Source organism: Pinus tabuliformis, chromosome 3_1 (assembly GCF_031772625.1).
Source record: "Pinus tabuliformis cultivar Carrire ecotype Pingquan chromosome 3_1, CPIR1, whole genome shotgun sequence".
In the NCBI taxonomy this organism is placed as follows: Eukaryota; Viridiplantae; Streptophyta; class Pinopsida; order Pinales; family Pinaceae; genus Pinus; species Pinus tabuliformis.
In genome coordinates, this window is record NC_142301.1 from 1,723,930 (window position 1) to 1,736,579 (window position 12,650).

Consider the following 12,650-nt stretch of genomic DNA (forward strand, 5'->3'; position numbering starts at 1 on the left):
AGGTCTAGGGATATTGAAGATTGGTTTAGATTTATTTTGTGTCTCGACCTTTATTTTTACATCCTTAAATGAATCTGAACCCTTTGGATTACTTATTCCAAGCCTCCCCAGAGCCTCAAATTTGTAATAATGGATGAGTTTCAACTGATGCAATAGTATTTTAGCTGAATGACATCTTGCGGTTATTTTCCCAAATAAATCAAACTTTGTAATTTCATTGGAATTCCCAACTTATCTTGTATCTTCTACTTCAGGTCTTGCAAAGATCCATTTTCTAAACTCTTATCAAGATCGATTTCCTATCAAGGGTTTTCACAAAAAATTGAAAGGGAACTTCCATGTCCAGATTTGTTTGATGGCTGTCCCATCCAATCAATTTTGAGGCTGGATGCCCCTTCTTTAGTACTTCTAGCTCCTGATCGAGCTTTAATACTAGCCACTCTAAATGTTCTCTCATGTACTCTTCGAGTGAATAGTTTACATTATGAGATGGTGACCATTTTTTTTCTGTCATTTCCTTGACAGTCTTGTAGGTAGGGTGAAAGCATTCCTCAAGAGCTTGTTCAATACAATGGTTTTTGCAATATTGTTCGTGCCATACTGGGTCCATTGCAGTTCTGCTAACACCATAATCATTCCACCAATTTCTGAGCCATTTGCATTGCTGATATCCTTGGTAGTGGCCAACTGTGCTAAATTTTAGTTTTGTATAATGAGTTCCAGATCCATACTTTTACAAAAATCTCGACCCCATGGCTTCAAAACCCATGGATTCCTCACAGCCCTATCCACTACCGTCTCCATGATAAAAAGAAGGTTAAACCACCATATTTTTCAGATTCTATAGACCCCATAACCCTGACAACAAGAAGATCTATGTGACACCAGACATATAGATCCAGATCTGTGTGAAGGAAGGGATATTTCATCCCTTTATTCTCTTGGAAAAAATCTTCTCAATCCATGAGGGCCATAGCTCCTCCTCGAGGGCGGCCATCCTCTCATAATCCAGATCTGATAGCTCAAAAAATTTTGTTAGCCATTCGTGGTGAAATCCCCTTCGTAACCACTCAAAATTTGTAGATCTGATACAAACTTGAACCCCATGCACAATGAATGCTACAAATTAGGTTGTTTGTGTCCTACATAACCTTAACCCTCTAGCAGTCTCCATAATCATCGCAAATGCATACACCCTGTACCAAAAATCTCTAGCGAAACCAGGATCCTGCCTTTGAACAACGAATAAAATATGCAAAGCATTACTCAGGGAAACCCTAGCACATGAAATTGCCATCACTCCCCAGTCCTCAGTTTAATTTCCAATTCCAAAATCAATAGATACATTGACTCTAGCCTCAATTAATTCTATTCTAGACACACCCTGTAACATGCTGCAAAGGTTGTTCCATTTAAGCCAAAGAATAATTATCCTTCAAAGAGGATCAATTCAAATTCATAATATAATAGGAATATATATTTCACCATTTTTGTTTTTGCATTGACACAATGTTTTCTCCCCATGATGAATATCTAATAGGATCAATAATATTAGCATCACATATATTTTGAATCTCTTTTTGAATAACAAGTGCCAATTTAAGATTCATTTGTTATTTGGTTTGATTTGAAAATGATCCTTGCCCTCCTGAATAGGTATTAGATACTTAAATATGTGAGTTTATGCCTTCAATTCATCATGTGTCTAAGCAAACACTTCCCTAAACCTACAAACAAATAAAGGTTTCTATTCTATTTCTTTCAACCAACTTTAGAAACCTTTAAGACTTTCATCTTTCAATCCATGCAATACCGATCCCTGTAATTATTTCTTCATATTCTACTACATTATTTGTGCAATTGGATTCTAATCTAAATGAAAATAGAAAGGACTATCTGAAAGAAGTAAAGAAAACACTATCTCTTTACCCCTACCTAACCCTAAAACCATCAATTGCATAGTCCAAAGTGAATGAGTATTTGCTAGGATTTGGAGTGGCCAAGCTAGGGGATTGGACAATGCATGATTTGTGTAAATACCCTTGTTTTCTTCCTTTATATCTAACGACGCATTGTCTATTTTGTTAGGGTCATCAATTTTATGCAAAATCATTTGCGCTCAGCAAAACCTAACACTTTGACTAGGGGAAATAGGAATAGTGGCATAATAAAAGTCAAGTTGTATAAGGAAAGGAGTAGAACTCTAGGTACCAAAATCTTCTCCCATGTCGGGGAAGGCATGAGCGGGAGGGGTGATTTTAACCCCGATGGAAAAATAGAAATAAGGTATGCATGGGGATTGGGGAAGGTTACGAATAATCAAGTTGAAGCCTTATCTCTAGCAAGGACTAAAGATTGCTCTATCCAAAGGTCCATGGCAAATAAGTATAGTTGGAGATTTATTCAAAGGCATTCCAAGATTAGGCATAAAAAAGACTCTGAACTTTCTCCTACTATTATGAGCATAAGGATTCTTCTAAATAAATTATAATATTATAATTGTTTCCATGTAAAAAGAGAGAACAATTAGGAGGCGGATTATCAAGCCAATAGAGGCGCTGCCCTAGATCAAGGGATTTTGATATTAGACTAAATGTACCCCCAAATATGTCACGTCCCATGACTGAACACCCTCAAAATATGAATTTAGGTGATGAATGGAATAATTCGATCATTAAAGATGACATACCACTATCTCCCATCTCTTGCTTCGAGTTTTGGCACAAAGGATTAATCGTCATGACAAAGGCCAAGTGGAAAACAAAAGGAATAACATTAAATTTCAAAACCAAGGAATGGAGCATTAGTACAACACTTCAGTTGCGTCGAACAATAGCAATTCAATCTAAACTCAAATTGGTGGTTGCAAGGATGGAGACTCGTGCTAAGACGAATCAGCAGATTGGGAATACTATTCAATGCAAAAGGACATGCATTGCATTCGACAAGGAAAAAAGCAGTAATTTAAGGAGTTGGATGAAGCAACTAAATTTGTGGGTTATACGTGTGTAGGGAATTATCTCTCTCAAAATTGCCTCCTCCATAATCAATGGAAGCAACGAAAACATGGAGGAACAGGGGACATCGTCCACCGGAGACATAGCGACCATGGTGGAAAAAATTGGGGAACATGTAGCATAGGAGGTTCTAACCAATTCATGGTGGTGTTGTCTCATCTCTCTGGAATTGGGATGGATTTGGAGTTGTTGCAAAATTCTATGGATCAACTGACCACGAAAATGCTCAACTTAAATTTCAAGGTTGATAGCATGGAAGTTAAGGTTGAAGCAACGACAATTGGTGTGCTAAAGGAGGTCTTTGGGCTTGGAGAATTCCCCCCATCAATATCTAAGGAAGTTGAGGAGGAAGGACATGTGAAACATAGGTTTGGAATGAACATAATTGTTGGTCATAACGAATACGTGGCTCAGGAGGATAATCCACTGGAGAAGCTGGAGGGCAGTGGGTATATAGTTTCCTTTTATATGTAGTTGATATGTTATGTCATTTTGTCAAACTCTGTGGGGTTTTTGGAGGTGTTATAGTTTAAATGATGTAAGTAGAACAATAGTAATTAACCAGGGTAGAAATAGATACTTCTTTGAATCAACTCTGGAAAACTTTAAATTAGAGAAGTATTTGAATGTAAGGGATCTGGCCTGTTAAAGCCATACTAGTCTTCTAGATGTCATTATCCTGGATTCCCAAAGGCATATTGAATTTAATTTAGAGGTTCTGTTGTGGATTCCTATGGTGCATATCGAAAGAAGGCTAAACCTTTTCCTGGGTCAGGTGGGATAGAATGTCCCTACCCAAGAAATGGGGTGGTTGGGGCATTAAAGACCTATTTTTTTTCTCACAAGCATTGGCAACAAAGGTGGGTTAGAGGTTAATCATGACTCAAAGTCTCTGGATAGAGGTGGTGTCTAGAAAATACATATACCCACTATCTTCAGATGAATGGATTTGACTACATAATAAATATAGACAAAATAATATCAACAATCTGCAAAGAGGTCCTAAAATCCTTCAACATAATAGCCTCGGGTCTAGCATGGTGAGTTGGTTCAGGAAGCCAGGTCCGCATTGGGATCGACCCATGGTGTGGATGCACCAATCAACATATTCTTCCACTGTAACTAGTTGTTTTATTTTATTCTCATAGGCTCAAATACTTGAATCAGATTACAGACCCAAAACATTCATCTATATGGGGTCAGTGTTGGCTTCTCGCTAGATCATTGCACATACCAGATTGGCGTTATCAAGCCTGGGAGGACTACATAGAAGCATTGACAACATCTCACATAAGAATACTAGATTTGGAAGACAAATTATTATGGATACACTCAAAGCAAGGCTCATACTCACCTAAATATGGATACTTATATTTATCGCCTCAAAGGAACCTAATATACAACCTTGGTGGTGGAAACACATATGGAAACTAAAGAGCCCTGCCAAGGCTAGGATGTATTTTTTTGTGTAAATAAGATAGATTCCATTACTTCGAAATAGGATATTTACAATCTGAAATGAATGGCACGAGTTGAGTGCTCCAGCACTAGAGCCAAGCTTTATTTTCACAAATTTTACAAAACAGGGCTCTCTTGCCTCTGCTGAAGTGTTTTTTACAAAAACTGTTCCTTCTTGACTGAGTGGGTTTTTAATTTTATTTTACAATTGCAACAGTAAACCAAAATACTTTTTCCCCTAACCTGTGATGATGGATTTGATATTTTGGGAAGAAGGAGAGCTTCTATGAGTACCAAAAACGTCCCTCGAGCTATTGATGCGAGAATTGAGAGACTTGCGAAACACCATATTTTCTAGGTTGAATTTGATATCATGTGAGCTATTGAGAGTAGTAAACATCCATATATCTGGAATAAGTAGCGTAAATGACATACCAAAAAGAGATTTCATACCAGAGATCTTTCGGTTGTTACTTCCACGGGGTCTTCATCCAGTCTTATAAGCTTTTCCTGCGTACTTCTTGCCTAAGCCCCAGTTGTAGCTTGGTGGCTGGAGGAGGCTCTGACGGTTTCTTTTTTAATGCTTGGAGCTCTATTGGCCATATGTTTCTTGAGAAAGGCGTAATGAGGTGAGTCCCGAGTGACGAAATGGTGATGGTGTATAGACTCCACATACACTGTGAACTTCTCAATGAGCATATCAATCTTCTTTTCTAAAGCTTTATTGTTCTCAGTATGTTCCTGAAGAGCAAGCCCAAGGATAATTTTTGGCTACCATGATAATTCAATTGTGCGACTATAGATATTTTTCCTAGCCCTGGTAAGGCCTGGATTGGGAATCCATTCGAATTTGGAGTCCACAGCTTCCAAGGTCACTCTACGCCTGATGTTATGCGCTTGTGTTTCCAAGTTGTTGATTCTCTCTTGGATCATCAGGTTAACTGAGATGGCATAATTAAGTGCAGAACATCATGCCAAGGCCTCTGCTCTAGTACTTGGCAGCCTACTGGTATTGTCCCACCTGGAAGAATTATGGCCTCAACTGCAACTGTGTCGAGGAGTTGGGTTGGAACCACCTTGAGAAGCCATGCTAGGGAGGGGGAGAAATTCAGGGAGGGAGAAATGGACAGAGGCAGTGAAAGAAAAGGCGAATGTGCAAAAATGGTGGAGTGGAAGGGCTTTGGGGAAGGGGTATTCATAGGGGTGAGCGATCAAGGAGAAGATGGATGGCATGGGGTGGCCATTGAATGCGACCAGAAGGAGGTACACTATTATAATGAGGGAGAGGGTACTGTGATTGGTTGACATGTTTGATAGGCAACGCCATAGAGGGGACGCAATGAACCAATTCGTGCTCATTTTGTGCCAGGAATTGGGGCATTTGCTCATGGAGAAGATTGTTGGAAATAGCAATAAGAAATGTTAAAAATAGAATCTAGAAATTCTAGTTTAATTTGTCCTTGATTTAAACTCAGAGTTAAAAGCGAATTCTATTCTCATAGCAACTTGTAAATAGTTAATTAAGTTTAATTAACTTAATTAGCTTAGGAATTTCGAGTTGGAAGTCTTTCTAAAGTCATTTATATGTTCTCCCTAAGTTTTAGGGGTCCAATATGAGTTTAATTGTGAGTTGTAATTAGATAACTCAGTTTACTGAGTTAATTTAAGTTAAATTAGTTCCAAAATATTTATGGAACTAATAGAGAATTAGTAGTCAGTTGGTGCACTAATGCATTCCCTAATTAGTAATTCACTAGTTCTACTCTAGTTAATTTAAAATTCCCTCCTCAAAAACTCATGCATGTTGATTATGAGAATGACCTAGTTGATACTAGAGTGCAGGGACAATGTACTATTTGTTGTATAATTTTCTGAGTTGTACAGATGGTGCATGCAATCAGGAACTAAACCTAGAAGGGATTGCACAGTTTTGGATGCACTAATTTCCCTTTAATATGGGTTAATCAACCATAGGAATTGCACAAGGAAATAGGGACTTGGAGAGCTATAGAATTGGCTAAGTGTTGGCCAAGAGTTTTCTTGTGAGTTGGAGATTGATTTTACTGAGTGCTGGGATTGTTATTGTGAGAACAAGCATTGTATTATCATCTTGGATTTCTGATTAATGAAATATAGATAGTGGGGTTTTGAGCTGTGGCTTTCCTTGGATATTTATTGTGTTATGTGCCATTGATGTTCTTTCTCTTGTCGATTATTGTTTTGCTCGATCTTTATGTGCTTCCGCTGTAAAGAGTAGAAGTAAATTCTTGTCTCTTGTTTTAGTAGATTACATGAGCTTGTGAATCTACAATATTATCTACATGGTATCGGGGTTGAGAAAAATATACTAGATGAGATTTCGAAGTTTTGAGTTCAGGGTTACAGGTGAAATTCAAATTTTCATTTCATACTTTAAGATCGGAAGATGACGTTCTACAATTTGCGGCTCAAGTATGCCTTGGATGGCATCTCGAATTATATAGCCTGGAAGGACAGGATGGAGGCCATGTTCAAGGATAATGGCTTGAAGGAATTCATTGATTAGGACATTGCTAAGCCACTAGTATCAGATGCTCATAATCTGGCCGAATGGAAGAAGTGTGTGGCAAGGGCGAGGTAGATAATCCTTGAGGGATTTTGAGACAACATTGTATTGAGTCTCCATGGAAAGGAAACTCCACATGCTATGTGGAAAGCATTAAAGGACCTTTTCCAAAACAATAGTGACCAAAGGAAGTTGGCACTGAAAGATAAACTTCGAAAAATTAAGATGGAGGCGGGTGACTCAATTCCAAATTACTTGACCAAGTTCACTCAATGTCGTGATGAACTTGGAAGTGTTGGAATCACTATTGTCGAGGATGATATGGTGAGTCTTGCTCTTCTTGGACTCCCAAAGAGTTGGCATAGTTATTAGGACTCTGTTAATGGTTGGGAGAAGCTGCCAGATTGGGAACGACTGTGGTCAGATTTGATGCAGGAGGAGATTAGGAGGAACACCAAAGATGGGACCTCTTCCAAGGAAGTGGAAGAGGATTTTTCCTTAGCGAGTAAGGAAAAGAAGGTCACGAGAAAGAAGTCCAAGGTGAGGAGGGTGGAAATAATATGGTCTTGATGAAAATCAAGTGTTTTCACTGTCACGAGCATGGGCATTGTGCCAAGAACTGCCCATAGAAGAAAGCATGAAAGGAGTCAATAGTAGCAGCAGTAGGTGAAGCTCTAGATTCACAATTCGAACTTTATTTCATTCTCATTGCATGCATGGATGACACTTCCATGGGAGGCGTGTGGTATCTTGACAATGGCGCCTCATTCCATATGACGGGGAATCGAGATCTCTTTAGTGATTTTGAGGAGAAATACCTCAAGCAGAGCATAGAGTTTGGAGATGACGAGAGTTATAGAGCTATCGAGATCGGTATGACTACCTTTTAGAGGGAGTATGGATCCCCTCTCAGGATCAAAGATGTGATGTATGTTCCAGGACTAAAGAATAATCTTGTTTCAGTCGCAGTATTGGAAGACCATGGCTATGATGTGGTTTTTAGTATGGGAAAGGTTTTCCTTAGACACATCAACACGGAACAGGTGAAACAAATCGGTGCATGGGTTAGGAACCTGTATGCTCTTGAGGTTCAATATGCATGTAAAGCCTTGAGGAGCAAGGCAAAGGTTAGGGACTTTGTGGTTGAGAGGCAGAGTAAATTACCTCTCAACATGTAGCCCCAGAAGAAGCCTCAGTAGTAGCTTTAGGAAGTTGTGGACCAGCCACAACTAGAGAAACTAAGAGGAGACCGAGTGGAGAGATCCACTCAAGTAGAGAAGAAGCAATCTTAGAAGTAGTCTCAGACAATTATGGAGTAGCCACAATTGAAGAAGCTGAGAGGTGACCAAGTGTAGGCATCCACTCATGCAGAGACCTCCTATAGGGGGAAATTTCGAGCCAAATGGGTAGAGGTATCACATGAAGCCATATCTCCAGGTGTGGTGGGGCATGTTAGAAAATTATATATTACAGAGCAATGGAACACATAAAATATTGTAGAAATATAAACAAAGAAAACACATAAAACAAGGGAGACACAGATATACGTGGTTCACCCAATTTGGGCTGCGTCCACGAAGAAACAACCAATCCTTCCTTTTATATTATCCAACAAAATTGAGAGATACAACCTACAACAGATCTGCTGTAATTCCCTCTTCGCTCTCACACAATCTCCTCTCTCTTTCTCGCTCATAATACACATATACATAGCCACAATACAATTCCCTCATATATAGCGAGGGGTTGCATTCTAGGGAAAAAATCCCTAAATTAAACATAACTTCTACTGTCATATTTCCGCCTAATGAACGGCCCAGATTGACTACGAAATTACAACATTTTACAAGGAAATTTTACATCTATTTTTAGCTTCGGGGGCGCTGCCCTTGATCCCCAACCAAGGGGGCTCTAAAGAATCGTCGTCACCCCCCTTGGACCCCCCTAGTGGCACGCAAAAATGGGTGGATTTTCCGCCCCATTACGAAATGGGGTCTAATGCGGCGATACCTTTGAATAAATAAGATAATCAGGTTCCACACCCAACAATCTCCCACTCAGAGACTGATTATAAAAACTCCACCACTGCTTCATTAGCTAGACAATGACTCCACTTTGGACCTGGCTATTTCTCATCTTCATCATCATACTTAAAGACCAATTGAAATCGAGTAGAATCTCAGTTTCTCCTTGGTTACAACTTTTGATAACATATCTGTAAGATTATGTCTAGTGTGTATCTTTTCCATCTTCAACTGTCCATCTTCCAACACTGACCGTATGAAATGGTACTTGAGTTGTATATGTTTAGTCTTGGAATGAAATGCAGAGTTATTTGAAAGATGTATGACACTCTCGCTATCATTGTATAACCTGCCCAACTCCTGCTTCTTACCTAATTCATTCAGAAATCTTTGTAACCAAATCATTTCTTTACTAGCCTCTGTAGCAGCAACATACTCTGCTTCTGTTGTTGACAGTGCAACAACACTTTGCAGTTTTGAAACCCAACTGACAATTGTTCCACCCACAGTAAACACATACCCTGTGGTGCTCCTCCTGTTATCTCTATCACTCGCCATATCTGCACCAACATATCCCTGTAGAAAAATGTTTGAACCACCAAATCATAGTGCTTGATTTGTGGTACCTCTCAAATACTTGAGAATCCACTTCACCGCCATCCAATGTTCTTTTCCTAAATTGTTCATGTACCTTCTTACAACTTCCACTGCATGTGCAATATCAGGCCTTGTGCAGACCATTGCATACATTATGCTTCCAACTGCTGATGCATATGGAAGTTTAGACATATAAGCCATTTCTTCCCGAGTCTTGGGACACACCTCCTTAGTTTGAAATGGCTAGCCAAAGGTATACTAAATGGTTTTGCATTATGCATATTAAATCTTTTCAACACCTTTTGTATGTACTCACTCTGAGACAACGTTAATTTTCAATTCTTCGTGTCTCCAGTTATTCTCATACCAAGGATTTGTTTTACAGCACCCAAATCCTTCATTGCAAATGAGTTTGCCAATTTTCTTTTGAGCACATTTATTTCCTTCATGTTAGAACCTGCAACAAGCATGTTAGCTACATACCATAATAATATAATATCACTGCCATCATTTTTCCTTTTGAGATAAACACAATGATTAGAGTAACATCTAGTATAACCTTGTTCTGACATAAACTTGTCAAATTTTAGATACCACTGACTTGGAGCCTATTTTAAGCCATACATGCTCTTCTTCAACCTACACACTAGTTTCTCCTTCCCTTTTACCCCATATCCTTGTGGCTGCTTCAAATATATTTCTTCCTCCAAATCCCCATGGAGAAAGACTATCTTTACATCTAACTGTTCAAGATGCAAATCTTCAGGTGCTATACCCTTTTTCTATGCCAAACCCTTCACCACAATTCTAGATTTATACTTTTTTCTACCTCCATATATTCCTTCAACTTGTAAACCCATTTATTATGCAATGTTGTTTTACCTGCAGGCAACCTGACTAAGTCCCAAGTCTGGTTATGCACTAAGGAGTCCATATCTTCTTTCATGGCTTGCTCCCACTTTTTCTTGGTTTCTACCTACACTGCTTCTTCATAACATTCTGGTTCACCAGAATCAATCAACAATACATAATATAATGAAGGAGGGTATCGTTCAAGGGGTCTACTTATCCTGGTAGATCTTCTAACATAACTTTCAGGTGTTTGAGGTGCTTGTTGCTGTTTTTGTTATGGATATTGATCATTATGATTTTCAGACACCTTCACTTTTTCTGTGATCTCATCAAGCATTGTGTATTCTTTGTTCTGTTTTTCTTGTTTCTTTTCCTGCATTTGATCCTTATACAAAACCTTTTAATTGAATATGACATATTTTCTCCTAATGATTTTGTGTTTTTCGTAATCATAAAAGTGACAACCAAAATCATTAACACCATATCCAATAAAGGTACACTTCTTTGATTTTGCCTCATGCTTTTTTCTATTTTCTTTATTAATGTGGACAAACGCTTCATAACCAAAAGTATTTAAAAATGAGTAGTTTACCTTTTTACCTGTCCATGCCTCTTCTGGAATACCACCATCCAAGGAACTTGAAGGCCCTCTGTTTATTAGATAAACAACAGTATCTACAACATCTGCCCAAAATTTTAAAGGCAATCCTGCATGCAATCTCATGCACCTAGCACGCTCCATGATTGTCCTGTTCATCCTTTCTGACACACCATTTCCTTGTGGTGTTCCTAGAACTGTCTTCTCTTTGTGAATTCCATTCTCTGAAAAATACCTATCAAACTCTTTGCTACAATATTCACCTCCATTGCCTGATTTGAGACTCTTCTATCTTTTTCCTGTATCATTTTCAACCAAAGATTTCCATTTCTTGAAAGTATCAAATACATCAAATTTATTTCGAATACAATAAATCCAAGTTTTTCTGGTTGCATCATCAATAAAAGTAACATAATAATGAGAGCCACTGAGAGATGATACCTAAGCAGGTCCCCATACATCTGTATACACAAGCTCTATTTTTTTGCTCTTCTTTTCTTTCCCAACTCTAAGGAATCTGACTCTCTTCCGTTTTCCATAAACACAATTCTCACTGAATTCCAAATGAACATGCATCAAACATGGCAATTAATTTCTTTAATGAAGAATCTGCATCCCCTTCTCACTCATGTGCTCGAGGCTATGATGCCACAATGCCATATCTATTCCTATATAGGTTAAAGTATTAACATAATTAGAAATACCATTGCATAAATACAATGTACTGACCTTTTCTCCTTTTTCTATTATGAGGGCTCCTTTAGTGACCTTCCAAGTTTTATCTGTAAAAGTAGTTACACAACCTTCACCTCCCAACTGCCCTGTTGAAATTAGATTTTTCTTTAGATCTGGAACATGCCTTACCTCCTTCAACAACCATTGATTTCCATTCTATTGTTTTATGAAAATTGTACCCATTCCAATGATTTTACAAAGTTTATCATCACCCAATCGACCCTGTCCAAAATCTCCTTGAAAATAATCATGAAAATGTTTCCTATCAGGCGTGGCATGGAATGAGGCCCCTAAATATACCACCTAGGCATCAATAATATTTTCTAATGAAAGAATCAAAGCATCTTGCAACACATCACCTATCACATTTGCTTCATGAATGTTTTTTTGTTGCACGTCTCCTTCTTTCCCCTTCCGAGACTTGTAGTCTTTCTTCAGGTGTCCTTTTTTCCTGTATTTCCAATGCAAAATCCCCGATATGGACTTGGATTTGCCTTTCCTTGACTTACTGCGATATCTTGGGCTCTTTCCTCTTTCCATTTTTCTTCCCCTAGTCTCTACAGTCAAAGTATTACTTGGTGTCTCACCAGAGCTTTTCCGTCGCATTTCCTCGCTAAGGATTGAACCGACAACATCATCAAAATTTAGAGTACTAGATCCAGAGACAAAGTTACTAATGACCATAACTAAACCATTCCAACTTTTTGGCAATGAGAATAGAAATAACATTGCCCTAACTTCATCATCAAAATTTACCCCTACAGAACTTAACTGACTGGTAACTGCATTAAATTCATTTAAATGATCGACAATAGATCCACCTT